The 27,423-nt window shown below is 44.8% G+C and overlaps 1 protein-coding gene across 1 annotated transcript in view; it reads right to left on the bottom strand.

Annotated features, from left to right (window-relative positions):
• Nucleotides 1-27,423, bottom strand: part of SVIL (supervillin) — a 234,683-nt gene that overhangs the window by 159,998 nt on the left and 47,262 nt on the right. The window contains exons 2-3 of the mRNA XM_049706465.1: nt 11,046-11,147; nt 4,349-4,531 (exon numbers count right to left, since the gene is read on the bottom strand). The gene's annotated coding sequence lies outside the window, so the exon portion shown is untranslated. The remainder of the gene's footprint in view (nt 1-4,348; nt 4,532-11,045; nt 11,148-27,423) is intronic.

The following is a 27,423-nucleotide window of genomic DNA, read 5'->3' as shown; positions in this document are numbered from 1 at the left end:
TCTTTTCCGCCAGAAACACAATTCTAAGCGATGGCTGCACACTTGGGCCAACCCACAAGAGCCTAATAATCCTGTAATGAAGTGGAACCGCAGCACCAATAATTCTATAAAACTGAACCACTACGCGTGGTGGCTTCAAACGTGTCTGCGGCTCCCACTGCGGATCCGGAACGCCAGCTCCCTGGCAGCGCACGTGGTGGCTTCCCACCCTAAGGCCGAGGCAGAGACTCTTGTTTTGGGGGCCGGGGCTACGAAGTTGGGAAGGAGAGCACCGCCTGGGCGGCTGCGTGTGGGAGAACAGGGTGAGTAGGTGGTGTCAGCCGTGCAGGCAGCGTGGGCTGGGGGGCTGAGTTCAGGGGGGAGGAACCCCTGGGGCAGAGAGATGATGCTGAAAGCTGAAAAGTTTCAAGAAAAGGAAACAAAGGAAAGATATGGGGACCCACTGACTGGGGTCTGAAACACCGACTTCATTTTCTGATATTTTCTCATTTCACGGCTCCAGGTTAAAGCCTGGTCAGTCCAGAGGCCAAAAACTTGCTGCTCTAGGTTGACTCCCACGGCCCCACTGGGTTCTAAAAACCTGAGACTCTGTGATTCTGAGGCAAAGCACTGTGTCACAGTCACCAAAGAAAAAGGGAGAGAATTAAGAGAAAGAAAAGAAGAGTGCAATACGGACGATGGAAAGGGGTCCAAGGAGAGAGAAAGTGTGTGAGCGCCAGGCCTTCTGGAGTGAGAAGTATTAATGAGACAGCAGGGCAGGAAATAACAACACAGGGTCACCCCTCAGCTCCCTCAGATAGAGACTCGGTCTGGAGTGGATGATGCCCTCAAAGACCCTGAAGTTATCTGCCAGACTTGCTATGCCGGCGTGGACTTAGTAGCGTGTATGGGGAACTCCCTTCAGAGGATCTACTGCAAACATCTGGTAACCTCATCAGTGGGATGGAGAGCGTGCCCCGCATCAGAGTGAAGAGAAGAAACGTAGCCGCAAATACACCCTCAAAGGACGACACTTATTTAGGAGTCCTTCCAGGTTCTCCCAAGTCCCTGACTCTGCTTTACGCAGCCTACATCCCCCCCCCCCCACCAGCGCCCTGAGAACGTGAATTCCAAGAGGAGAGAGATTTTTGTCTGTTCTGTAGATGGTTGTTAATTTCCAGTGCCCAGATCAGTGCCTAAGACATAGTAAATGTTCAATAAATGTTCCTTGGAGGAAAGGAATGAATAATACCTATTTTACAGGGAGAGCACCCAGAGTTGTTTTAAAAGTAAAAAATTTTTTTCTTTACGGCCCGCCCCCCCATTACTCTCTCCGCAGCCCCCAGTCTGGGATCACGGTCCCCGCTGGCTTTGGGAAGAGCATCCCACAAGCCCGAATTAGTTTACCTTCTTTCCACATACCTCTTTGGGGAAGACTTTCCTCATTAGACGGGGACTAATTTCAGTGCCGAGCTCCCGGGCATCCTGATCTTTTAGCATCACTTATGCAAATCCACGGCACCTGGACCAGCGCAGGGAGGGAAGCGAACTGCGTGATGAACCTGGACGGCAGGATCGATTTCCAGAGTCAGCCTCCTGACAGGGCCCTCCCTAAATGTTTTCTGATGATGGCCAAGTGGGCAAGCTCAGGCCTTTCTCCCCAGAAACACGATCCTGCTTTCTATACCGACAAGTATTACTTCAAATCCCTAGTGGGCAGTCCAGGATATGGAAATTATAGTAATCTAATCTTGTAGAGGAAGAAGTATGAATCATCATTACACGGTCTGACAAAGAGCTAAGTGATTAATCCCAGGTTGCACAGAGGCTGGGGTCCATGGTGATGGCTACCCGTGGGCTACCACCCAAACAGTGGGACCCGGCCGGCAGACATCCGACAGGCAATATCACGGCTTTCATCCCAGGGGAGCACCAAGAAACAAAGGGCCATGTTCTCAGGACCACGCTGCAAAGCTCTTGATTCTTTGGAAAACTCTTGACTGTGCGCCAGAGGAGTGAGAGAATCTGGGGCTCAAAAATCTTGTCTCTCTTCTGACTCTGGTGTCACACGCTTAAGTTCTGAGGTTTACTTTTCAGGAGGAACTGGGAGGTTTGCGGAATAATGGCGTCTCAAAAAGTGACCAGACACTCCTATCCTCTCCAGGGAAAACAAACGACTACGGTTAGGAAAAGACACCACCAACAACCAGGATGTGCTCTTCACCACATCACAGACACCTACCGCTCTGAAGGAAGGTCTTGACCTTTTCCTGAAACTTGCAAAAAGAACACTGAAGCTCCCCAGCCCCCATCAAGAAACCACAGCCCCAGGCACCCTGGGAAACTTGGTCAGGGCGCCCACAGCCCTGAACCATCACTGGGCTTGGCGCTTTTTTCCCTCCACTTTCTCTCTTGCACAGCTGTGTTCAATTTTCTGTCCTTGGGGTTTTTAAAGGAACATTTATTCTAGGGCCAGGATTCTCCAGTTTTACGGTTATACAACTCCCTCTCAGGGCCAAAGAATGTTTGAAAAGCCTTAAGCCCAGCACAGAGAGTTAGTAAAAGTATCCAAACGAAAGTGAAATGAAAAGTCAAGACTTGTTCCAATGTCGATTCAACCTCTTACTTGACTGCGCTGTACCTTCTGTTTGCCCTGCGAGACATTTGCTACCTATTTTTAATCAAAGTATAAGTATGGGGTGTGCGTGTGTGTGCGTGCGTGTGCGTGTGCGTGTGTGTGTGTCTGCGAGCAGGGAAGGAACAGAGAAGTCCAAAGGTGTATTTATATTCTTCCCACGGTTACTGTTTCCTGTTCGATGGTAAATTTTATTTTAAATAAGACCTCCATCTTCAATTGGATGGAATAAAAGATCACAAAGAAAGATTCCTTGAGGATTTTTAAGGGCTTGTTTGTTTTTCCTAGTTAGAGAGCCAGACAGTACTAGGTTTTGGGTAGTAGGATAGCAGTTTAAAAAAAAAAAAAACAACCCTAGTTTTTACTTAAACGGTGAAACTAGCGGCACTGTTAGCTGAAACGCCCTAAGTACATTACCAACATCCAAAAGCACAGACCCACACACGTACGCGCCAACGAAACAGCGTGAGGCTCCCACCAGCCGTGAAATGCTATCCAGGCTTCTGAGTGCAGCCGAATGGAGCTGTTTCAGAACGCCCAGCAGTCTCTTACCCGTCCGCTTCTCTTCTCTTTTCCTGTCACCTAGACTCCCACGTCTCAAAGAAATCTGCCCAAAGGCTCTGTCTAATACAGGTTCATGAACATCACTCTTTTTTTGCCCCCTGGAGTCTCCCAAAGGCCATCCGCCTGCTTGATACGCACTCCCCTTGATCTGACAGATAAAGCAAAGGTCGGGCGCTGAGGCCTGAGCTATGTGACACAGCACACAGCACCCACATGAGAGGCCTGGCCGCAGCCCAAGGCAAACAAGATGATTTTGAGAAACGAAGTAATACGCACAGACTCACCCTCGAGCAGAGAAAACTGAATCCATTTTCCACCGTGGAAGGATCTGAAATGCTGTCGGTAGCACCTGCTAAATACAGTCCGGTTCTCTGAAAACGATGAGCAGATACTGTAAACTAACCTTGCGACCGGATCACGATCAGAGACAAGAGGCAGGCTTCCCTCAAGGGGCCGACGTGAGCAGAGCACATGATACCTTTCCCTTTCGACCACCTTCTCCTGCTCTTTTAAGATCAAGATATCAAAAGTGCCCTTTAGCACGGCCTTACAGGCAAAATGACAGGTTAATGTTCACATGATTCCTCCCAGATAACCAGACTCTAATTCTCCCGTGATTGGAAGTTGCCGGAAGTTAGTGAACATCTCTAAACCTAGGGCAGGGGACAGCTGAAAATGCAGATTCTGAAGTCAGGGTGTCTTTGAAGTCGGTAATTTCCTCAAGTAGGACACACTTCTAATAGCATCTTCTCATAATAATCAATTAAAAACCCTGTGGATCTGTGCTCTAGAACAAAGATGCTTCTTTCAGACTAAGAATGTTTTCATGAAAGTAATACAGAAAAATTCTCCCCTCAAAATCCCCAAACACATGCTCCCTACATGTACAAGGAAATACAGCCAAACAACAATAACCACATAAAAATAATTTTTCAAACCACACATACAAGAAAAAAAAAAAATCTTTACAAGAAGCTATAAGCGGGGCTTGAGAAACCAGGATGTTTTCTAACATCACGCCAAGCCAGTTAGAACACACTGGGTTTTAAAAATACGGTTTTACGATAGCCCATTTACATTCCATATAAGAAAAGACAGAAATGTGGCTGAGAACGGTCAGATACAACTTTAAAATCTGACTCACTGAAGCGTGTAGGCACACACACTCACCCCTTGTAGAAGAGAAAACAAACACCACTTGGGCTCATCCAAAATGTGCGGCCTTTAATCACGGTCTCATGATGTTTACCCAGAACGTCCAACGCACTTTATAGCCTAAGGAGCAGTCCAAGCTCTCAACAGAAGGTTGTCACTTGAGGGACCGTGTGTCTTGAAGAGCTGTTTTCACACGATCTAAATGAATAAAGAAGCATGGGGGAAGGAATGCACTGATGCAAATGGTAAGACCCAGAGTCATCGCACCTTCGAGGCGTATGAAATGCATTCCGCCTCGAGCATCTGTATGTGTGCCTTGTGAGAAAGTCACCCCCTGCTCCCTCCACCTCGCTTCAAGGACCCGCTGTAGTCTCGGGGGCCCCAATGCTGGGATCCACTGATGTCTGAAGAGATGCAAGGCAATGATGTAGGTACAGCCAGGACTTCACTTTACAGAGACCTGCACTGCATCTGAAAGCCTGTGGAATGTCTTTTCTCTTTAATCTGATTTCAAATGAAGATTTTATTTATTTATCTTCAATTTTAAAAACTTTTTATTGAAGTACAGTTAATTTACAATGTTGTGTTAGTTTTTGGTGTACAGCAAAGTGATTCAGTGTATTATATATATGTATTTGTATTCTTTTTCAGATTCTTTTCCATTATAGGTTGTTACAAGATATTGAATATAGTTTCCTGTACTATACAGTAGGTCCTTGTTGGTAATCTATTTTATATATAGTAGTGTGTGTACATTAATCCCAAACTCCTCATTTATCCCTTCCCCCCCACCTTTCCCTTTTGGTAATCGTAAGTTTGTTTTAATTAATTAATTACTTTATGGCCGCTTTGGGTCTTCATTGCTGCACACAGGCTTTCTCTAGCTGCGTCGAGCGGGGGCTACTCTTCACTGAGTTGCGCGGGCTTCTCGCGGTGGCTTCTCTACTTGTGGAGCATGGGCTCTAGGCATGCGGACTTCAGTAGTTGTGGCATGTGGGCTTCAGTAGTTGTGGCTTGCGGGCTCTAGAGCGCAGGCTCAGTAGTTGTGGCGCACGGGCTTAGATGCTCCATGGCATGTGGGATCTTCCCGGACCAGGGCTCGAACCCACGTCACCTGCATTGGCAGGCAGATCCTTAACCACTGCGCCACCAGGGAAGTCCATAAGTTTGTTTTCTATGTCTGTGAGTCTGTTTCTGTTTTGTAACTAAGTTCCTTCGTATCATTTTTAAAGATTCCACATATGAACGATATCATATGGTATATGTCTTTCTCTGTATTACTTACTTCACTTAGTATGATCATCTCTAGGTCCATCCATGTTGCTGCAAATGGCATTATTTCATTCTTTTTTACGGCTGAGTAATATTCCATTGCATGTATGTACCATATCTTCTTTACCCATTCATCTGTCAATGGACACTTAGGTTGTTGCCATGTCTTGGCAATCGTAAATAATGCTGCTATGAACATTGGCCTCACTAGAAACACTTCCCTCACTGCCTGTACTGCTCTTATCCATACCCCTCCTCAATCCACTCTGGTCTGGGGTTCCCACTACCGAGCTACCCTCGTCAAGGCCACCCGAGCTCGGGGACCCCGCACTCTCCCCACTCCTGCCTGGCTGCCTCTCCTCCACCCCACCCCGTCCCGAGCTTCATTAACCATCTCTCTCTCTCCTCTCTCTGCGATCCTCTCCATGGATTTATCTACGACCTACATTCTATCTCCAGTCAGAACCACTCCTCGGAGCTCCAGCCTCACATTCAGCTGTCTACTGAACACCTCTATCTCGATACTCAACAGGGACCTCAAACTTAATATGTCCACGACAGAACTCTCGATTCTCAAAGCTGGCCCCCCTCATTAAAAAACAAACAAACAAAGAACAGAAAAGAAAAACGAAACGAAGAAATCCCTCCTCCCCCAGTCTTTCCTCTCCTCAGAAGTTGCTAGAATTTGGGAGTCATGCTTCCTGCTCCCCTCGTCCTCACTCCCCGAATCTCATCCGTCACCAGGTGCTGACAGCTGTACCTCCAGGACACACCCCTTTCCCTTACAACATACAACAGCTTTACTGATGTATAATGCATACGCCATGCGACTCACCAATGTAAGGTGTACACGTCAATGGCCTGTAGTAGGTCCATGGAGCTGTACGACCATTATCGCATCAGTTGTAGACATTTTCATCACCCCCAAAGGAAACCACACACCCACCAGCAGTCAGTCTCAATTTCCCCTTGAACAATCCAGTCCTAGGCAAACATTGATCTACTTCACGTCTCTGTAGATTTGCCTGTTCTGGAAACTTCATATAAATGGACTCACACAGTACATGGTCACTGGTGTCTCGCTTCTTCCAGTTAGCCTATCTCCAGTATTCATCTCTGCTGCAGGCTGTATCAGTGTTCCATTCCTCTCTATAATCAAACAACATCCTGTCATATGAACATACAATGTTTTATTTGTTCATCAGTTAATAGACTTTGGGTTGTTTCTATTCTTTGGCAATTGTGAATAATACTGCTAGGAGAGGCAAACTATTATATATAGGATGGATAAACAACAAGGTCCTACTGTACAGCACAGGGAACTATATTCAATATTCTGTGACAAACCATCATGGAAAAGAATATGAAAAAGAATATATATATGTATAATCGAATCACCTTTCTTTACAGCAGAAATTAACACAACATTGTTAATCAACTAGACTTCAATAAAATGAAAAAAAAATAAAACTGCTATGAAAAGTTTTTATACAGAAAAATGTTTTCATTTCTCTTGGGTGTACACCTAGGAGTGGATATGCCAGGTCATAAGGTAAACTCTATGTTTAACTATGTTAGGAACTGCCCGACTGTTTTCCAAAGCAGCTGCTTGGGAAAGAGTCTGCATTCCTACCAGCCGCGTAGGAGAGTTCGAATTTCTCCATATCCTCACCAACACTTGTTACTGTCCATCTTTCATAGAGGGTTATGAAGTGGTAGCTCACTGTGGGTTTGATATGCATTTCCATGATGGCTGGTGATGTTGAAAATCTTCTAATGTGCTTATTGGCCATTTACATATCTTCTTTGCCTACTTCAGATATTTACCTATTTTTGAATTAGGTTTTTTAATAAATTTATTTATTTATTTTATTTTTGGCTGCGTTGGGTCTTCATTGCTGCGCGCGGGCTTTCTCTAGTTGTAGTGAGAGGGGGCTACTCTTGTTGCAGTGTGTGGGCTTCTTATTGCGGTGGCTTCTCTTGTTGCGGAGCACGGGCTCTAGGTGAGCAGGCTCAAGAGTTGTGGCACGCGGGCTCTAGGGCACAGGCTCAGTAGTTGTGGCGCACGGGCTTAGTTGCTCTGCGGCATGTGGGATCTTCCTGGACCAGGGCTTGAACCCGTGTCCCCTGCACTGGCAGGCGGATTCTTAACCACTGTGCCACCGGGGAAGCCCAAGGTTATCTTTTTATTATTGAGTTGTCAGAGATACAAGTCTAGAATACATGATTTGCAAATATTTTTTCTCATTCTGTAGGTTGTCGTTTCACTCTCTTATCAGTGTCTTTTAATACACAAAATTTTTTAGTTTTTGTTGAAGTCCAATTTATTTTTCTGTTGTCACTTGTACTTTTGGTGTTATACCTTGAAAAATCATTGCATAACCCAAGGTCATGAAGATGAACACCCACGTTGTCTTCTAAGAGTGTTACAGTTTTAGCTCTTATATTTAAGCCTTTGATCCATTCCGAGTTAATTTTTGTATATAGTGTAAGGTGGGGTCCAACTTCATTCTTTTGCGTGTTGATATCCAGTTGTCCTAGAACATTTGTGGAAGAGACTATTTGCCAGTGAATTGTCTTGGCACATTTGTCAAAAATCAATTACCATAAATGTAGGAGTTTATTTCTGGTCAATCAATTCTATTCCAAAAACCTATATGTCTATCTTTATGCCAGAACCACTGTCCTAATTACTGTATTAAGTTCTGAAACCAGGAAGGGTGAGTCTTCCAAGTCTGCTCTTTGTTAAGATTGTTCTGGGTATGCTGGGTCCCTTAAATTCCTATATGAACTTTAGGGCCAGTCTGTCGGTTTCTACAAGGAATCCATCTGAGATTCTGAGAGAGAGACTCTGCGTTGACTCTATGATCAACTCAGGGAGCACTTCTGCCATTTTAACGGTAACGTCTTCTGAGTCATGAACATGGGATGTTTTTCCATTTATTCGGCACTTTCTTTAATTTTGTTCAACATTTTGCAGTTTTAAGAGCATGTTTTATACTTCTTTAACTACATTTATTCCTAAGTACAGGCGCACCTTGTTTTATTGGGCTTCACTTTATTGCACTTTGCAGATACTGCCTTTTTCATATGAAGTGAAGGTTTGTTGGCAACCCTGCGTTGAGCGAGTCTATTGTCGCCATTTTCCCAACAGCATTTGCTCACTTGGTGTCTCTGTGTCACATTTTGGTAATTCTCACAATATTCCAAACTTCTTCATTGTTCCATTTGTCATTATGATCTGTGATCAGTGATCTTTAATGTTACTATTGAAAAAAGATTATGACTTGCTGGAGGCTCAGATGATAGTACTTTTTAGCAGTAAAGCATTTTTTAATTAAGGCATGTACATTGTTCCTTTAGACCTAATGCCGCTGCATACTTAATAGACTACAGACAGTGTAAACATAACTTTTATATGCACCGGGAACCCAGAGTATTTGTGTGACTCACTTTATCGTGATACTCACTTTACTGCGGGGGTCTGGAACCAAACCCGCAATATCTCCGAGGTATGCTTGTGTTGCATTCTTTTTCATGCTGTTGTAAAAGGAATTATTTTCTTAATTTCATTTCAGACTGTTTGTTCTAAGTGTACAGCATTACAGTTGACTTTTGTAGACTGATCTTGTATCCTGCAACCTTTCTGAATGTGTCTTTTAGTTCTAACGGTTTAGTGGATTCCTTAGGGTTTTCCATACCCAAGATCATGTCACCTGCAAGCAGAGACAGTTTCACTTCGTTCTTCCCAATCCGGAGGCCTTTCGTATTCTTCAGTAACTGCCCTGGCTAGACCTCCCAGGAGAATACTGAGCAGAGGTAATGAGAGTGGGCATCCTTGTACTGACCCTAATCTTAGGGGGAAAGCTTTCTGTCCACAATTAAGTATGATGTTCGCTGTGGGGTTTTCATAGGTGCTCTTTTTAGGCTGAAGACGTTTCCTTCGATTCCTAGTTTGTTGTTGTTTCATTTATTTATTTACTTATTTACTTATTTTGGCTGTGCTGGGTCTTAGTGGCAGCATGCAGGATCTTTAGTTGTGGCATGTGTGATCTAGTTCCCTGACCAGGGATTGAACCCAGTCCCCCTGCACTGGGAGCACAGTGTCTTAGCCACTGGACCACAGGGAAGTCCCTGGGTTTTTTTTGTTTTTTTTATCTTAAAGAGGTATTGGAATTTCTCAAATTCCAAATTTGTTTGCATAACAAATTTCCAAATTTCTCTGCATGAGACACACCCGTGCGCAATTGTGCTTCCCTCTGTATTCTCTCCCTATACCATCTCCACAGCTCAGTATCACTCATCTTTCCAGGTCTGTACTTCAGGGCCATGCTGGACCACCCTATTCAAAGTTCCCATCCACCGCTACCTCCTCCCGCGTCAGCCCTCACACAGCCTTCGACGCACTCGTCATTATTGTTCTCAGTACAGATGTGCTCACGTTTGCATAGGGTTCAGTATTTGCCAGCATGAATGCATCGTTGCAATCCTCACAACAACCTTACTAGGTAGACGCTATTAACACAGTTTCACCGATGTTGAAATTGAACGAGAGGTTAAGTGTCTTGTTCAAAGTCATGCAGTTTATAAGTGGCAGACTCCGGATTCAAACTCAGGGCCCATCACTCCTGAGACCATTGTCTTAAACCTCTGGCTGTCGTGCCTATCAATAATTGCTCTCACTTGCTTCTTACCATATTTTCTATCTAGACACAAGCAGCAATCTCTTTATCGCTGTACTGTTAGCACCTAACACGAGCGTGGCAGGTGTTAGTAAGTACTTAATGAACACATGAACGCGGGACTTAGGATGCCCTGTAAGAAGAGTTCCACGGGACTCTGGTGAGCCCTGCCGGCGACACCGTCCACAGAGAGTCACAAGGCTCATCCACTTCCGAGACCCTTCAGGAAGGAAGGTTAACTTCAATGTTTCTCAAACTCACTGGAGCACAGACCCATCTTCATAGCCCTGTCTCCACTGCACTAACAGTCTAGAGAAGTGTGTTCCATGGAACACACTTTGAGAAACCCTGCCCCAGAGTGGCAGGGCAGATAGCACAGTCCCTAGAAAGGTGCTTCTGCTCCCTTCCGTGCCTGGCTCTGCCCTCCTCTAAAAAGTCTAACTTGGAGTCCCTGAAAGCTCTGTTCAAAAAGGAAACCCCAGGACATTAAGCTTTGCTTTTCTTCCACACATTGGAACACACGGCTACTAAGGAGACAGACAGAGTTTTCCAACGCGTCAGATGGCTCTCCCCTCTGGATGCTGGGGGTCCCATAACTTGTCACTGAGGAACCTTTAATTTTCTCAGACCTCTGGTTTGTTGAGAGTGATTTAAACAAACTCATCCTTCACAACGTCCTTTAACCTAGTCTCAGAACTGCAGCCAAAACCAATGATGTGTCAACCACAGAACAGTTATATTTCTTTCTAAATACTTACCGTAATGTTGATGTTTAAATCATGGCTTCTGATAGAGAAGGACTTCGAAACTCTCCCTGTCTCCGCTCTCCCAGTCTTCTAGCTCATGTACTCCAACTCTTCCTGCAAAAGGAGAAAGAAAAATTTCTACTCGGAAATCTGAGAAAGAAAACAGCCAACAATATAAGACAGCCACACGCATGAGCGAGGTGAGATACATGGCTGTGATGCATCTGCTTCTAAAGAGCTTTTCCCTTTCAATGAATCAGCTTACATCGGTGACTACAAATGATAGGCAGTGGTTAGAACATCGGTGACTACAAATGATAGGCAGTGGTTAGAACATCTCTTTACACCTCTTAGAAAAAATACTCAATTAAAAATACATTTTTTATAGAGTTATCATATGATCCAGCAATCCCACTCCTGGGCACATATCCAGAGAAAACTCTAATTCGAAAAGACACATGCACCCCAATGTTCATAGCAGCACTATTCACAATAGCCAGGACATGGAAGTAACCTAAGTGTCCATGCACAGAGGAATGGATGAAGAAGATGTGGTACATGTATACAATGGAATACTACTCAGCCATAAACAGGAATGAAATAATGCCATTTGCAGCAACATGGATGGACCTAGAGATTATCATATGAAGTGAAGTCAGACAAAGACAAATATCATGTGATGTAACTTACATGTATAATCCTAAAAAATGATACAAATTAACTTATTTACAAAACAGAAGGCTCACAGACATAGAAAACAAACTTATGGTTACCAAAGGGGAAAGAGGGAGAGGGATAAATTGGGAATTTGGGATTAACATATACACACTAGTACATGCAAAATAGATAACCAACACGGACCTACTGTATAGCACAGGGAACTACACTCAATATGTTGTAATAACCTATAAGGGAAAAGAATTTGAAAAAGAATACAGATATATGTGTGTGTGTGTGATATATTTATATAAGTTATATATATTTATATATATAAATTCAGTTTATATATATCAACTGGATCACTTTGCTGTACACCTGAAACTAACACAGCATTGTAAATCAACTATACTTCAATAAAATAATAAATAGAATTTTCAAAAACGAAAAGCAAAAACAAACAAACAAATACATTTTTTCCTTCATCTCAAACTCAGTGAATAAAATCATTTCTATGTGATCGTTCTCCAAAGCTCTGATTTTTCTCTGGCGATGAAATCTGATATCTGATAGCATCAAGATAGCAGAGCTATCTTGAGTAAATATGAGTTCTTTCTACAACACAAATTTACATCAGACCCAAACAAGAGGCTTTGGGAGAGAAGCCTTGTAACAAAGGAAGACTCGAAAAGACAGAGGAGGGTGGGTTGGAACTCATCGAGGAGCTGGATGTGTACAACGAGAGGGTAGCGACAAAGGCCCAGGTCCTTAAAAAAGAGAGAGGCTGGGTAAAGAAGTTGAGACCAGCGTAACCCGTCTAGGGCGTCAGGACTGAGGGACTGACTGGGCTAGAAACTGGTCTGTGCCATTAATTCCAGGCAGAGAAAATCTTCAGCGTTCATTTCCCTCAAAGGCTGGGGAAACGAGGGAAAACACCACCTGTGCTGGAAGTACAACAGAGTAGGACAGAGGGAAGGATGCACTTCCCTGTGTGATTTTCCGAACTGTGAGTAATTTGCATACAGCATGACTTCCCTGGAAGTACGCTCATTCCTCACCCTCAAAAGGCCAGCTGCTGCCTGTGTGGCACTGCAATGACTCAGCCTGGGAGAGAGGCACCATGCATGAGCAAGGCTCCAGCCTGAGATCCCGGACTAGAGAGGGAAGCCCTAGGTCTGTTAGTTAGTTAATGGTTAGTTGTTTAGCGGTTAGGCTTTGGGAAGTCTTTGGTTTTAGGGGGTAATGAGGCACCTCTTCCTCTCTCTTCCTGATGTCTAGGCAGTACTGGCTTGTATCACCTTTTGAAAACATCATCTTAGGAAAGAGTTCACTCGAGTACAAGAGGCCCTGAGCTGGCGAGCAGCCAGCGTCCTAAAGGTCAGAGCTGGTGTCAGTAGCAGGTTTGGGAAGCACATGGGAGGCGAGCTATCAGAGCCTCTTTAACCTCCCGTAGAGAGAATGGGGTTCATCTCCAGAAGCCCAGGCAGCGGGCAATTTACAAGCTAATGAGCCTGTGGGGAGGCGGAGTGGGGGGGACAGTCGACCATCTGAAGTTCCCACAAAGCACAAAAACATTGTTACCACTGCTCCGTGAACTTCAGACAGCCCTGAACTCATGACTTGAAGCCACAAAGACGCTTGTGGTTAACACAGACCAACTATTGGGTTTAAGGAGAATTTTTCGTGCCAAAAATATTTATTTGCCTTCCTCCCCCCAAAATCTGTTTATTATTAAAAAGCCCTGGAGACTTGGGAACTGGGCTAGACCAATGTTAGCCTGTCCTTCTCCCGAGCCTCTTCCAGGCACCAGACAGGGGAGGAAGTACCGGCTTTAGGAAGGAGACCCTCTTTCCACACTGGCTGCAAAGGAAGGAAAATGAACTTATTTCACGAAGAAAAAAGGCCAAGAAAACCAAAAGAAGCCAAGAGACAAGGGCAGGAGAGGACATACTCATCTCTCTTTCTCTTTGGAGAGCACCCCTCTGTCCTTGGTATACAGCCCCTGGTACCCTCTAGAGCTGGGGTTCTCAGAGGGATCCCCCTGGGGCTCTACTACCAGGGGGCGAGGAAGAAGAAAATCTCCCGTGGAGCTCGTGAGCCCGCAGACCAAGAAGGAGTTTGAAAGTCCCGTACCTGAAACACTTTCATTCTCGGAATCTGCTTTGTCTAAAGACAAAGGGAAACCTTGGTCACTAGATAATAAAACTTCAGAATACAGCATTGGCAGGAAAACAAAACAATGTATCGCCTTAGTGCACTCATGATAACTTGGGGGAAAAAAAACAAAAGAGCAAGGCCCACAGTGAGGCAAGGGTCCAAACTAAGTGACAGGCTGAAGTTTAACTAAACTAGTCAAACCTGTATAAAAGGAGAAAAAATTCCAGAGGAGAACAGGGCACTGGAAGAATCACTATGGTTTTAGTGCAGGAAGGAAGACATGTCCAGCTCAAGGTCAGATCCCGCGGGCTTGTCCAGTCTCTCCAGGGCTCTCTCCATCCTTCGAAAGCATATCTTCCTGGTCAAAAATAAACTTTCACTGGACTTTCAGATGATTATCTCTATGCAAAAACTCTGACAGAGCTCTGTCACTAACTCTAGACCCACTGCATCTGGAGGGGAGATTACGGCAGAGAAAGACAGGCTTTTATCTTAACGTTTCAGAAGACAGGTCTGACAGGAGGTGCGGTGGAGGTGTACACAGGAAAGGGACATTTCGGTGAGTCGTAGGCACACGTTACAGTCGGCCCTTCGTATCTGAAGGGGATTGGTTCTGACCCCCTTGGATATCAAAATCCATGGAGGTTCAAATGCCTTATGGAAAGTGGTATAGTAATAGATGCGGTACATATACACAATGGAATACTACTCAGCCATAAAAAAGGATGAAATAATGCCATCTGCAGCAATATGGATGGACCTAGAGATTATCATACTGAGTGAAGTGAGTCAGACAGAGAAAGACAAATACCATATGATATCACTTATATGGGGAATCTAAAATATGACACAAATGAACTTATCTACAAAATAGAAACAGACTCACAGACATAGAGATCAGACTGGTGGTTGCCAAGGGAGAGGGGGTTGGGGGAGGGATGGAGTGGGAGGTTGGGGTGAGCAGATGCAAACTAGTATCTATAGGATGGATGAACAACAAGGTCCTACTGTACAGCACAGGGAACTATATCCAGTATCCTGTGATAAACCATCATGGAAAAGAATATTAAAAAAAGAATGTGTACATATATATATGTATAACGGAATCACTTTGCTGTACAGCAGAAATCAATACATTGTAAATCAACTATACTTTAATTAAAATTTTTAAAAATTAAATTTAGAAAACAGAAAAATGTGGTATAGTGTTTGCATATAATCTATGCACATCCTCCCGTATACTTTAACTCATTTCTAGATGACTTATAATACCTAATAAAATGTAAATAGTTGCCGGTATGCAGAAAATTCAAGTTCCGCTTTTTGGAACTTTCTGGAATTCTTCCCCCCCACTATCTTTGATCTTCAGTTGGTTGAATCCAGGGATGCAGAAGCCATGGACACGGAGGGCCAAAGGCACCTAACTACCACAGTGTCAGGTGCCTCTGGGTTAGAGTATTGACCAGAGTCTCGTCCCCTCACCAGGCCTCCGAGAGTCCCCTCTTACCGACTCTAGGGATGAGGTTTCCCCAGACCCAACTTTCTCTCTGGCTGCTTTCTCCCATCTTTCTCTCCCTGGATGCCTAGAGCAAGAAAGGAGGTTCTTGAAGATATTTTCCTAGAGCCATAGGCACTTCCTCCACGCTCCCCCAACAAACCTCAAGACACCTTCCAGGATTCAGCTCAGAGGGCCTCCGGGTCCTAGGAGGCTTCCCTGACCGCCTCCCTTCCTACTCAGGGACCTCGCTCCCTCAACTTGTGCCAGACACCTGGTTAAAACGACGACTGTAGTTCATTCTCAACCATCGTGGGCTGGTTTAGTCACAGCGATAATAGTAATAATAATCATTTTAAAATAGTAATCATTTTAATTATTTGGACATTTATAAAAAATAAATGTCTCCAAATCAGAAAAATCACGTGCCTATTAGAAGGTGTCCACTGACCGGCACTACGAAAACCTACGCACATCTGCCTGGGTCTGTGACAGTGTGGGGACAGCCCAGTTCCATCAGCCCCCAGACAGGCACTTACAATACTGGTGCCCAAGCCGAGGTGACAATCTGTTAGCGTCAATTCCAGGACCACGCAAGCTGATGGAAAAACCATTAGCAAGCGACTGGACTGGCACGAGCAGAAGCCAAGGCTAGAGGCAGACGAGAAATGACAACAGGCGTAGGGGCCATAGGAGGGGAGGCAGCAAAGATGCTGAGGGAGAGCCCCCCCCACCAAAGATCCTGGGTCCCCGGCCGCCTCTAGAAAGAGCGCAGGACCGACCGCTGGCAATGACACACTGAGGCTGCCTAGGCTTCGTTTTAATATGGAACTGGGGGTGGGTACCGGAAGCTTGGATAAAGAATAAATAATAGGCCATTTTAAGAGTACTAACAATGGTGCATTTTGTTTGTCAAGTAATTTATCAGAGATTTTGTGATCCTGAACCATTACTCTTGTACTATTTTTACACATTAGGATAACATCCATAGAACATTGAGTATTTTCCTAAATACTGGATTCTTTTACTAAGTAAATGTTGGTCATTTTCACTAAATAAGGGTATGTTAAACACATTTCGAGGTACAATTTGACTGTGCCAACTTTTTGTCCTCCAAGTACATAAGAGAACTTCTTACGTATTTTTTTTCTCTAAAATGGACTGTGCGTTGTTATAAGCAGGTCTCTGATCTTGTATCTTTGTAGTATTTCACAGCCCCGAGTCCAGTGCTCAAGGAGACGCGGAGAGACCGACAGGAACCAGTGGGCACAGGGCAGCTCACTCCCCTGGGAGGGCGTCTGGCAATCAGCACGCCACCAGCTGCAGGAAGATGCCCACAGTCAAAATAGCAGCTGACGTGGGGACACATGAAGGAGAGGGAGCTAAAATAAGCACACAATCCTCCCTGGTGACGTCCAGAAACACCACCTCCCCTCTGTCCTTGGGGACACCTTCCTATGGGGACACGCTTCCCACTTCATGGGCTTTATGCTGCCACCAGGTGGGCTTCCCATGTGTCCCATTACAGCACAGGTTCTTAAAAGGCCATGTCAGGTCCTCATGCATTTTCAAATATGCTCCTCTAAAACCCTGGGAGGTGTTCCGCTCCACAATTCAAAGGATGCACGTGTCATCCAAAACTGCAAGTAGAAAAATTAAGTTAATGGGCTGAATTCTCAATTTTAAGTTCTCTCATACACTTTTTTTTCAAATTCTTTGGCGTCTCCTACTACTTGCCTAAGAGCAACCACAAAATAAATAAACAAGTAGCAAACAAACCTTGAAGGAAAACTCAGCTTGCTGTCTGACAGATATATGCGCTTGGGAATATGATTTCATATTGTTTATAGCATCCAAATATAGAGCTATGTGTCCCTCAAAATTAATCTGTTGAAATCCTAATCCCCATTGTGATGGTATTTGGAGGTGGGGCCTTTGGGAGGTGATTAGGTTATGAAGGTGGGACCCTCATGATGGGATTAGTGCCCTTACAGAAGAGACATAGAGCTTGCTTCTGCTCTCTGCTCTCCTCCAAGGGAGGACACAGGAAGAAGGCGGCTGTCTGCAAACCAGGAAGGGAGCCCTAACCAGGAACTGAATCTGCCAGCTACTTGCCCTTGGACTTCTCAGCCACCAGAATCATGAGAAATAAATGTTTGCTGTTTAAGCCACTCAGTCTACGGTGTTCTGTTACCACAGCCTGATCTAAGACCTATAGTAAGACAGATAGTAAGAGCCACCTTTATATTTATGAATGATATAAATATATATACACACATATGTATATAGGTATACATGTATATATACACACATACACACATATATTTGTAATTATAGTGACACAACATACCACGTGCCAAGTTGCAACACAGAACGCGACACTGCAACATTTCACAGCGTGCCTCAAAGGGTCTGACTATCTCCAAATGCCCTTAAATCTGAACAAACCTAAAAGTCCCCACAAGAGCACATTTTCCCAGGCAGCCCCAGGAGGCACCCTAGATGTGCAGCCGCCACAGCAAAAACAGAACTAAGACCCTTCCTAGGCTCACAGGATCCAGCACTGTTCCCTCTGCTGGAGACACGTGGGGTCTCCCAGTGGACTGGAGTGGGCTCAAAGCAACCACCACGATCATGACCCCTCTCTGGACTCCATCGACCCTTGAAATTCAGCAACTGGTGAGGGCAGATATCTTTTATCACTCTGTTGGCTTTATACGTGCATGTTTTCGTGAAAATGAGATGACGAGGCTAGGCCTTGCTCTTTCTTTCCTAAATGAACAACAAACACAAATTTAAGAACCTACTGATGTGCAAACTGTATTTGGTAAGAAAAATATATACTAAGCGCTGGGGTTCACCGTCGAGCACATATGCCCATCAACCGTCATGGCAGGTAAGGAGGTGATGGGTCCTGGTGGACTCCAGGCCACCCTCCCCTCCTCTCTCTCATCTCTGGGTGCCTGTTACAGATGTAGGTCTCAAGAGCTTCAAGTATGAGGAGCGCCCTTTCAACACCAACATCACCTCTTATCCGTAGCACGCCAGCAGTTGTGTGTTTAGTAAGACAATGTCAAAAGGCTGCTCTGAATTCGGCAATGCATCTCACAGGTTTGTATCTTATAAGTCACAGCACTTACGGACATTTAAAGTAGTACCTTATGAGTCACGATTCAGCCTGCAGACGACGCTCAGATCAACACGCGGGCCACAGCAATGAAGCGAATATTGTGATAAAGTGAGCCACACGAGGCTTTTGGTTTCCCGGCACACGTAAAAGTTATGTTTACACTACACTGCAGTCTGTTAAGCGTGCAATAGCATTATGTTGAAAAAGTGCGCATACCTTAATTAAAACATATTTTCTTGCTAAAACACGTTAACCATCATCTGAGCCTTCAGCCAGTCGTAGTAGTGACATCTAAGACCACTGATCACAGATCACCATAACAGAGTAATAATGACAAAGTGTGAAATATGGCAAGAGTTACCAAATGTGACACAGAGACAGGAACTGAGCAAATGCTGTTGGAAAAAGGCACCCGCAGACTTGCTCAACGCAGGGTTGCTACAAACCTTCAGTTTGTAAAAAGCAAACACAGTATCTGAAATGCAATAAAGCGAGGACTGCCTGTGAATTCCTCCAGCCTCTGTGGTAACTCTGAAGGGCAGGAGAGAAGCAGGGCTGTGTCAAGGCGGGGGCCCCCGCGGGCAGGCCTGCCGGGCCCACTTGCTGGCTGCGTGCTCGCCCACTGGTCCCTGGGACCACCTGCTCTAGCTCTCAGGTGGTGGCGCCCAAACACAGAGGCAACTTACTGGACCTCCCGAAAGCACAGGTCCCAAAGGGGAAAGCCAAGCCAGGCCCGGAAGAAGTTGCTAAAAGGGCTAGAAGAAACCATTTTTGTATGGGGGTGCCAACACAGAAATTAGGAAATGACAGAGAAATGACTGAAAATCTTGTGCCCAAACTTCCAACCCTGACCTAGTGAGCAAACTGGTGGACTCGGCCCTTCACGTGGAGGACACAGAGACATCCTGATGGAGGGGACAGCACTGCTCAGAAACCACACCCTCCCCGAGCTTCCAAAAGTAAAAGAAATAAGCAAGTGAGACCAGACAACTGAGGCCACTTAACTTGAGCTGAGTCAGCAAGGTGAGGATAAGTACACACCTCTGGGGATGACCACGCCAGGTAATGCCACGAACTCTGCTGCTCAATTCAGTTACACGTATATCTATTCTTTTTCAGATTCTTTTCCTATATAGATTATTACAAGATATTGAGTAGACTTCGCTGTGCTATACAGTGGGTCCTTGTTGTTTAGCTCCTTTATATACAGTAGTGTGTATCTGTTAATCCCAAACTCAATTTATCTCACTCCCTCTCTGTTAACTGAATTTTAATCATTCTTTGGTCAAGTATCTAGAACCTGACATCCGTGAAAGTGTCACAAATGCATGAAAAACACACATTTTCAGAGTACTAGGGGTAAAGTTTAGTTAATAACAGTAACAGCAGTGACTAATACTCCTATAGCGCTTAACACCAGCCAGGCACTGTTCTAAGCACTGTGTACATATCAACCATTTATCATCACTCCTCACTGCTATTATTATCCCCATTCTACGGATGAAGAAACCAAGGCATTGAAAGGTTCCCAAGGTCACAGAGGTGGTTAGTAGCAGAGTTTGTCTGCAGAGCTCTCACTCTTGACCACTACGCTATGCTTCAACAGTGATTAAACAATAATGTAAAATCTTCAAGAGAAAGAAAAGCCTTCTCACAAGATTCTGCACATTTCATGGCTGGTGTCTCCAAGCTAAATCTATATACCTTATAATAACCACAGATTTGGTTCTGACTTTTCCACCCTTCACCACTGCGGCAGTCCAAACCCAGTTTTACATCCCACATTTTGTGGTTGATGCCTTATTGCCAGGAGAGAAATAATAGGAATCTCTCCCTAGGTCTTGGGGTAGGGCTCACCTACCTTGTGCAGATGCCCCATGAGCCTGCTAAAACATGCACCAAAGCCCCACTATGGGCCATCTCTGCCCTGGAGATCAGTTTAATCTAGTTTATTACAACCAAGTCCAATAGGTACGTACTTCGTATCTGCTGGGTACAAGGCACTGCACTGGTGCGATAAGGAAAACGGAAACTCAGGCAACAAGGAAGAGCGGGAAGACTTTTAAATGAAAAGTAACTTAAAGGTCCAAGTAGAAGAGACTGGAACACAGAAGTGAGAGGAGAAGAGGGGAGAGATAAATCCCGAGGTTTCTCTTCAAGAAGGCAAAATCCGGGCTTCCCTGGTGGCGCAGTGGTTGAGAATCTGCCTGCCAATGCAGGGGACACGGGTTCGAGCCCTGGTCTGGGAGGATCCCACGTGCCGCGGAGCAACTGGGCCCGTGAGCCACAACTACTGAGCCTGCGCGTCTGGAGCCCGTGCTCCGCAACAAGAGAGGCCGCGATAGTGAGAGGCCCGCGCACCGCGATGAAGGGCGGCCCCCGCTTGCCGCAACTGGAGAAAGCCCTCGCACAGAAACGGAGACCCAAGACAGCCATAAATAAATAAAGAAAGCAAACTGTCAACAAGTAAAAATAAATAAACATTATTATAAAAAGAAGGCAAAATCCTCTGGGCAGCAGCCCTGAGGACCAGAAAGCGGCTCCGGAAACTCCCATACCTTCCTAGTGGGAAGAGAAAACAGCCACTCTGGACATCAGTTTGGCAGGTTTTTATAAAGCTAAACACATACTTACCATATGACCCAGAAACCCCACTCCTAGGTTTTTATTCAGGAAAAAATGAAAATGCATGTTCCCATAAAAACCTATACATGACTGTTATCGGAGTTTTAGTCATAATCACCCCAAATTTTAAACAATGCAAATGTCCTTCACCTGGTGAATGGATCAGCAAACTCTGCATCCACAACGGAACACTTCTCAGTAATAATAAGGAACGAACTACCGATAACACACAACAGCACTGGTGCATCTCAACAGCGACAGACTGCATGATTCCATTATAGGGCATTACGGAAAAGGCAAAGCCGTAAGGATAGAAGACAGATCAGTGGCTGCCAGGGGTCGGGGCTCAGTGATTACAGTGGGGCATGAGGAACATTTCAGGGGGATGAAAACTTATATTTTGATTATGGTGGTTGCACAACTGTACGCAATATTGAAACTCATAGCTGTATTAAAAAGAGTGAATTTTACTGAACGTAAATTATGAATCGATACATCCGACTTTTTAGAAGCAGCTCAGAGTAATTATGCTGACAAAATTATCTCATGGAGTGGGGCTCTTAGTATCGTCTACAAGGGTCTACGGACCATTTATCCACCTTCCTGTATGTACCCCCTCCCCCAATTTCTTCTCATATAATATTTACAGGAAGATGATTAGCTGCTCAGTGGTAGGAGAAAAAGCTCCGTTAGTCTGATAACATTTCTTGAAGTAACCTCTTAGTGTTTAGATAATTATGGAAACTCTACTGTACTAAAAATAGACATAAGTATTGGCTCTTTTTTCCTTGTGCTATATACGTGCCTGCTAATCGCTAAGGCAAGTGAGACTCCAGCGGCTCTGTCCGTGGACACATAGCCACTCTAAAGCCATTACAGCGCCAGGAAGTCAAGGTCCTTATGTCCACATGGTACCTGTGTTCCATATGTTGAACTACACTGAAGGTCGACCAAGGTCACTGCTAAGATCTTTAGGCAAGAGCTAAATCTAAGATAGACCCTGATCGTTGAATTGGAAACCTTATTAGGGTAGGAAAATCAAAAGCATCACTGTCCCACTGAACAACGTGACTGCTCAAAGACTTGGTCGGCATGTGCAGACCAAAAGCAATGTGAATGATTCTGGTTCTTTCCTTCATACAATACCCAGCAGATATGTCTTGATTGCCTACGTGTGTGAGGCATGAAAGATACATGTTTATCAACGTAAGTCCCTGTCCTTATGGAGTTTACATTCTCTTCGGAGGGACAGATGAACTATAAATAAGTGAATGGACAAATAAACCAAGCGACGAATCAGTAAGAGAACGAATGTCCACTACTTAGAGCCGGAAGGAAGGAAAAGCAGGGTAAGAGGCTGGGGGCTTCTCATTTAGATAAAATGGTCAGGTCTCTGCGGCGGGCACCGCTGAGCAAAGACATGGAAGAATTGGCCAGAAAGCTGGTGGGTATGTGGAGGGAGGGGCTCGGGGCTGGGGTTGGGGGGGGGAGAAGGAGCAAGTGCGAAGTTTCAAGCTTTGAGATGGGGGTGAGACTGGTGGGTGCACGGGACTAGAGAGGTGGCCGGTGTGGCCAGAGCCCAGTGACGGACAGGAAGGGCGCTGGGCAAGCCAGCAGGCAACGTCCGGCAGACACAGGTGAGCACAGGTCACAGAGGCCCTGTGCCAGAGAAGGACCTGGGGTTTGATTCGGCGTTACCGGAAGGCACTGTAGGGTGTGGGCGAGGGAGAGAATGATCTTGATTTAGGTTTAAAGAATCAGTCTAGCTGCTCTGAGGAAAACAGACTTTGGGGGGTAGGTAGATGGGGAAGAGGGAAAGCAGAAGCAGGGAACTTGATGGGAGGCTACCACAGCCAGGCAGGCGGAGACAGTCAGCCCCGAACCGAGTGTCAGCGGGGGAGGAGATGCAGAGAGAAGGGGCCGACTGGGCCCTGGGTGCGGGATGGCGTCACCAACTGAGATGGAAGATGGCGATGCTGATGCAGGAGCTTAGCTCCATACACGAGAGCAGCCGCCGGAGCTGCCAGGAAATGTAAATTACGTTGCTTTCAGGGAGCTCAAGAGGTGAATTAAGGTAAAGAAAGGTTAACTTGACCTAAATAACATCGTACCTTATGACTACATAAGCTTTGCAGTGGAAATAACCGACTCAGGACCAGTTTAGATATTAATTTTATCTTGCAGTAGCATTCCCACTGACTAGGTAATTCACTACAGACAGCTAAGGAAGGGATTTGTGTAAGAAACTAGATAGACCATTAGCGAACTTTCCAGGAAACAAAGATTTCCAGGGAAGCTAAAAGAACTTCAAAGCTTTCTGTAACGTATCACCAAGGCTTTGAAGATCCCCCTTATTTAACCCTTTGCTAAAAGAAAAGAACGTCAGCAAGATTGTAGAGTATGGATATTCCTGACTAAATTTACGTTACAAAAAAGCTTTGTCTGACGGGAAAGAGAAGTCAAATTATAAGACCCTTTAATGGGTTGACATGTTAAAGCCTTTGGAATAAACACTGTTTGTTAGATGTAATCCACATCAAAACATGTATCTGTTTCACAGATTATTTTCTTCAAACAGTCCTAAGTTTCTGAGTTTTATGAAGTTGCATGGAACTTAGAAAGGGGCCAGAGACGGCACACAAAGGCACAGCTGGAGCATGTTTGATTCCTGCAAGGAAGAGTGAGGGGCAGGAAAGTCACCAAAGCTTCGGACGCCGTGCACGTCCCCAGAATCACATCTGTTTCATCCAAGACAAGATTCGTGCCTAGGATTCAAAACACAAGGAAAAGCTTAACCTGTTTTGGTTGGAATAACTTAGCCTGCTAACCTCCACAGCGTCTTCCAGGAAGATATCAACTCCCATCTTTTCCATCTTTTCCTCCCTCTTTCCCCCAAGTCAACCTGAAGAGCAACAGCACAGAGCCAGATGGGGAACCAGATCAAAACACACCAGGGGGCGCCGAGCATGGGAACCTCTGGAGACGATCCACACCCTTTCAATGGATTCCTGTTGGTGAGAAAATGTTTCCATCCAGTTGGAACCACCCACACTTGTAACCGTCTTATGAACTTTGTCTGCTTTTGATTTTTTAAGTTTTACTCAGAAGAAATAAGCTTCCCAATGTCACCATACTCATCCAAGCTCTCTCTCGTCAGCCAAGAGGAAAATTTCCTTTTAGTCACGTAGAGCTGGGACAGGTGACCTAAATGGCTTCCCGGTGTCACATTTCTGAATCCTTTAATGGTTTTCCAGGTGTTTTCCTACCACCCTGTATCTCTCAAGATATACTCTTGGAAAGATCTCTTCTCCAAAAAATTCACTGTTTTGCTCTAAAGGATTAAGAAATCAAATGAAGAAACTCAAAATCTCTGAATTTAGTGACTTTTCCCACACTATTAGCTATTTTTAAAAATAAATTTATATATTTTATTTTATTCATTTTTGGCTGTGTTGGGTCTTTATTGCTGTGCACGGGCTTTCTCTAGTTGTGGCGAGCGGGGACTACTCTTCGTGGCAGTCACGGGCTTCTCACTGCGGTGGCCTCTCCTGTTGCAGAGCACGGGCTCTAGGCACGTGGGCTCAGTAGTTGTGGCTCGTGGGCTCTAGGCGCACGGGCTTCAGTAGTTGTGGCGCATGGGCTTAGTTGCTCCGCAGCATGTGGTATCTTTCCGGCCCAGGGATCGAACCTGTGCCCCTGCACTGGCAGGTGGATTCTTAACCCCTGCACCACCAGGGAAGTCTCACTGTTAGCTATTAAGGACAGGCTTTTTTCTGGCTTGTTGCTTTAAGATGTCAAGATCTATTCTGCTTTTCTAATCTGGACTTGGGATTTCCCTTCACATCACCCCTCAATGTTACACTAACCAGATGCTTCTGCCTCTTTCCAGAAGACAGCCGTATTGAGACGTTACACTCTAGGCTTCTCCCAGGTCATCCATTCAGATATTTACCTTATTTCTTCCCAATGGGTCCAGACAAATCTTCTTTATTTCCTTTTTTTTTTTTTTAAATCTCAGAGTTAACACACACACATGCCCACACACTGTCAAAGCCTCCGCCAAGACTGCTTAGTGTGGTTTTCTCCTTGGACGCGTCTACAATGACCTAAAGATGGATTACGTCTGGATTCCCAGAGGTCTGCTCAGTATTAACCATGACGATGTGCAATGTTAGACAACTGGGTCTGTCTGAAGCTCCGTCATTAATCCAGTCTGCTACTGTTTCTTGGTGAGATTCTATAACCCATTTTGAAACTGTCACTGACCCACCTGTAAAGTTAATGAAACCTATAATCTCCCTCTCCTGAAATATCCTAAAGCAAAACAGTAGCTATAATGGCTGTTCTAGAACAGGGATCAGCAAACTGCAACCCCTGGGCCATATCTAGCCCACTGTCCATTTCTGTCAATAAAGTTTTATTGGCACACAGCCACGCTCATTGCTTTCCATATTCTATATGGCTGGTTTCCTGCCACAAGAGTTGAGTTGAATAGTTGTGACAGAGACAGTATGGCCCCCAAAGCCTGAAATATTTACCATCTAGCCCTTCACAGAAAGTCTGCCCACCTCTGCTTTAAAACCGACAGCTTAGAAGACAATGATTATGAATCCCACTCTGTGATCTTGCAAAGATACTTCATTGGAATATCATTTTTCTCAGGGTAAAAACGAAATGATAAAGTTACATGTAAAAGTGCTGGGACTCAGTAGGCAGTTAATACTTGTCCCTTCTAGTCGCCAAGGTCCTTCTGGACCTTCGGTCTCTTCCTCTCTGCTCTGTTCTCCCTGCAGAGATGGAATTTTCCTCCTCTTGGCATCACAAATTATTTCAATATTGGCTGTTCCATCCTCTCATTATCTACACACTTGTCTTTCTTCCCATCTAGAAGGTGGCTTTCTCTGGGAAGTACCATATCTGAGTTACCTTTGTTTCCCCAGGGCCTGGCACATGGCAAAATCCTAGCAAAGATTTTTTTTTTTTTTCAGGGAATAAGTGAGTCAAGAAATAGCAAATGAACACTAGGAGTATCTGTAATTCTAAAAGATGCCAGGCAAAGATCATTTATAATAGATTAGTATATAGTACCAGGCTCCCCAGACTAAGTGTCACAAACAACGAGCACTTTGGTGGGCAGGGGGCTGGGGTGTCATGGATTTAAGGCTACAGCTTGCTACCTAGGACAGCTGCTTTACTGACAAGGCAAAGGGCAAGTTAACACTCCTTCCCTGTATAGGTACAAGGAAGCTCCTAGAACCCAAGAAAGCAAAAGTGATCCCTGTTTACACCTAACAATTTACAAAAAAATTCTCCAACAAAACCTCTCATCTTTGAATGACAATGTAAAGTATGATATTCTTTGTCTATAACAAGAGCCTGAATTTAAGATTTCTAATCATAAGCGATACGCTTTAGCATCCAATAATTCCTTTGAAAAGATAGTTGTTTTGGTTTTTCATGGATTTAAATGAAGAGATTCATTTGTTTAAAAATGAATTTTAGAAATGAACTAGGCAGTGAGGGTATAATAGTGAAGAAATAAAGTTCTTGCCCTCACTTTACTGAAACAAATTAACTTAGAGAGAGCTTACAATTCATTCTGACAAGATTCTTCTCTGAGTTATTTATCGTCCATAAATTTTCCATTATATTTCATAAATAACGAAGAGGGTCTCACATTTCCAAAGTAGAGACGGGTTTCCGCATTGGATTGTTTCCCATTGCTGCTGTGACAAATTACTATACACCTGGTGGCTTAAAACAACTTTACTGTCTTACAGTGCTAGAGGTTAGAAGTCTGAAATGGGTCTCACTGGCCTAAAGACCAAGGTGTCGGCAGGGTTGCATCTCTTCTGGAGGCTCCAGGGAGAATCCATGTCCTGGCCTTTTCAGTTTCTAGAGGCCACCTGCATCCTTGACTCACGGACCCTCCTTCATCTTCAAAGCAGCAAAGCACAGAGACTTTATCACATGGCATCATTCTGACACGCACTCTCCTGTGTCCCTCCATCACGTCAGAGGACCCCTGTGATTACATTGCACCCACCTGGATCATCTGGGATAATCTTCTCATCTCAAGGTCAGCTGAGACCTTCCTATTTGCCACGTAACCTAATATATGCATAGCTTCTGTGGATTAGAACATGAACCATGATTCTTTGGGGAGTCACGATTCTTCCTACCACACACATCTTTGTAGCAATCAGTTCAACAAGCCCAGGTCACATGCATGACGCAGTGTGAAAGCTGGACACCACGACCGCTTACTAGAATGTTTCTCCTACCCTCGCGGTTCCCCGGCAGCTGCCAGAAGCGCACGGCCTCTG

The sequence above is a fragment of the Orcinus orca genome, chromosome 2 (assembly GCF_937001465.1).
Source record: "Orcinus orca chromosome 2, mOrcOrc1.1, whole genome shotgun sequence".
Taxonomy (NCBI): Eukaryota; Metazoa; Chordata; class Mammalia; order Artiodactyla; family Delphinidae; genus Orcinus; species Orcinus orca.
The sequence above is the reverse complement of the archived record's forward strand: the minus strand, read 5'-3'. Positions and strand labels throughout refer to the sequence as shown.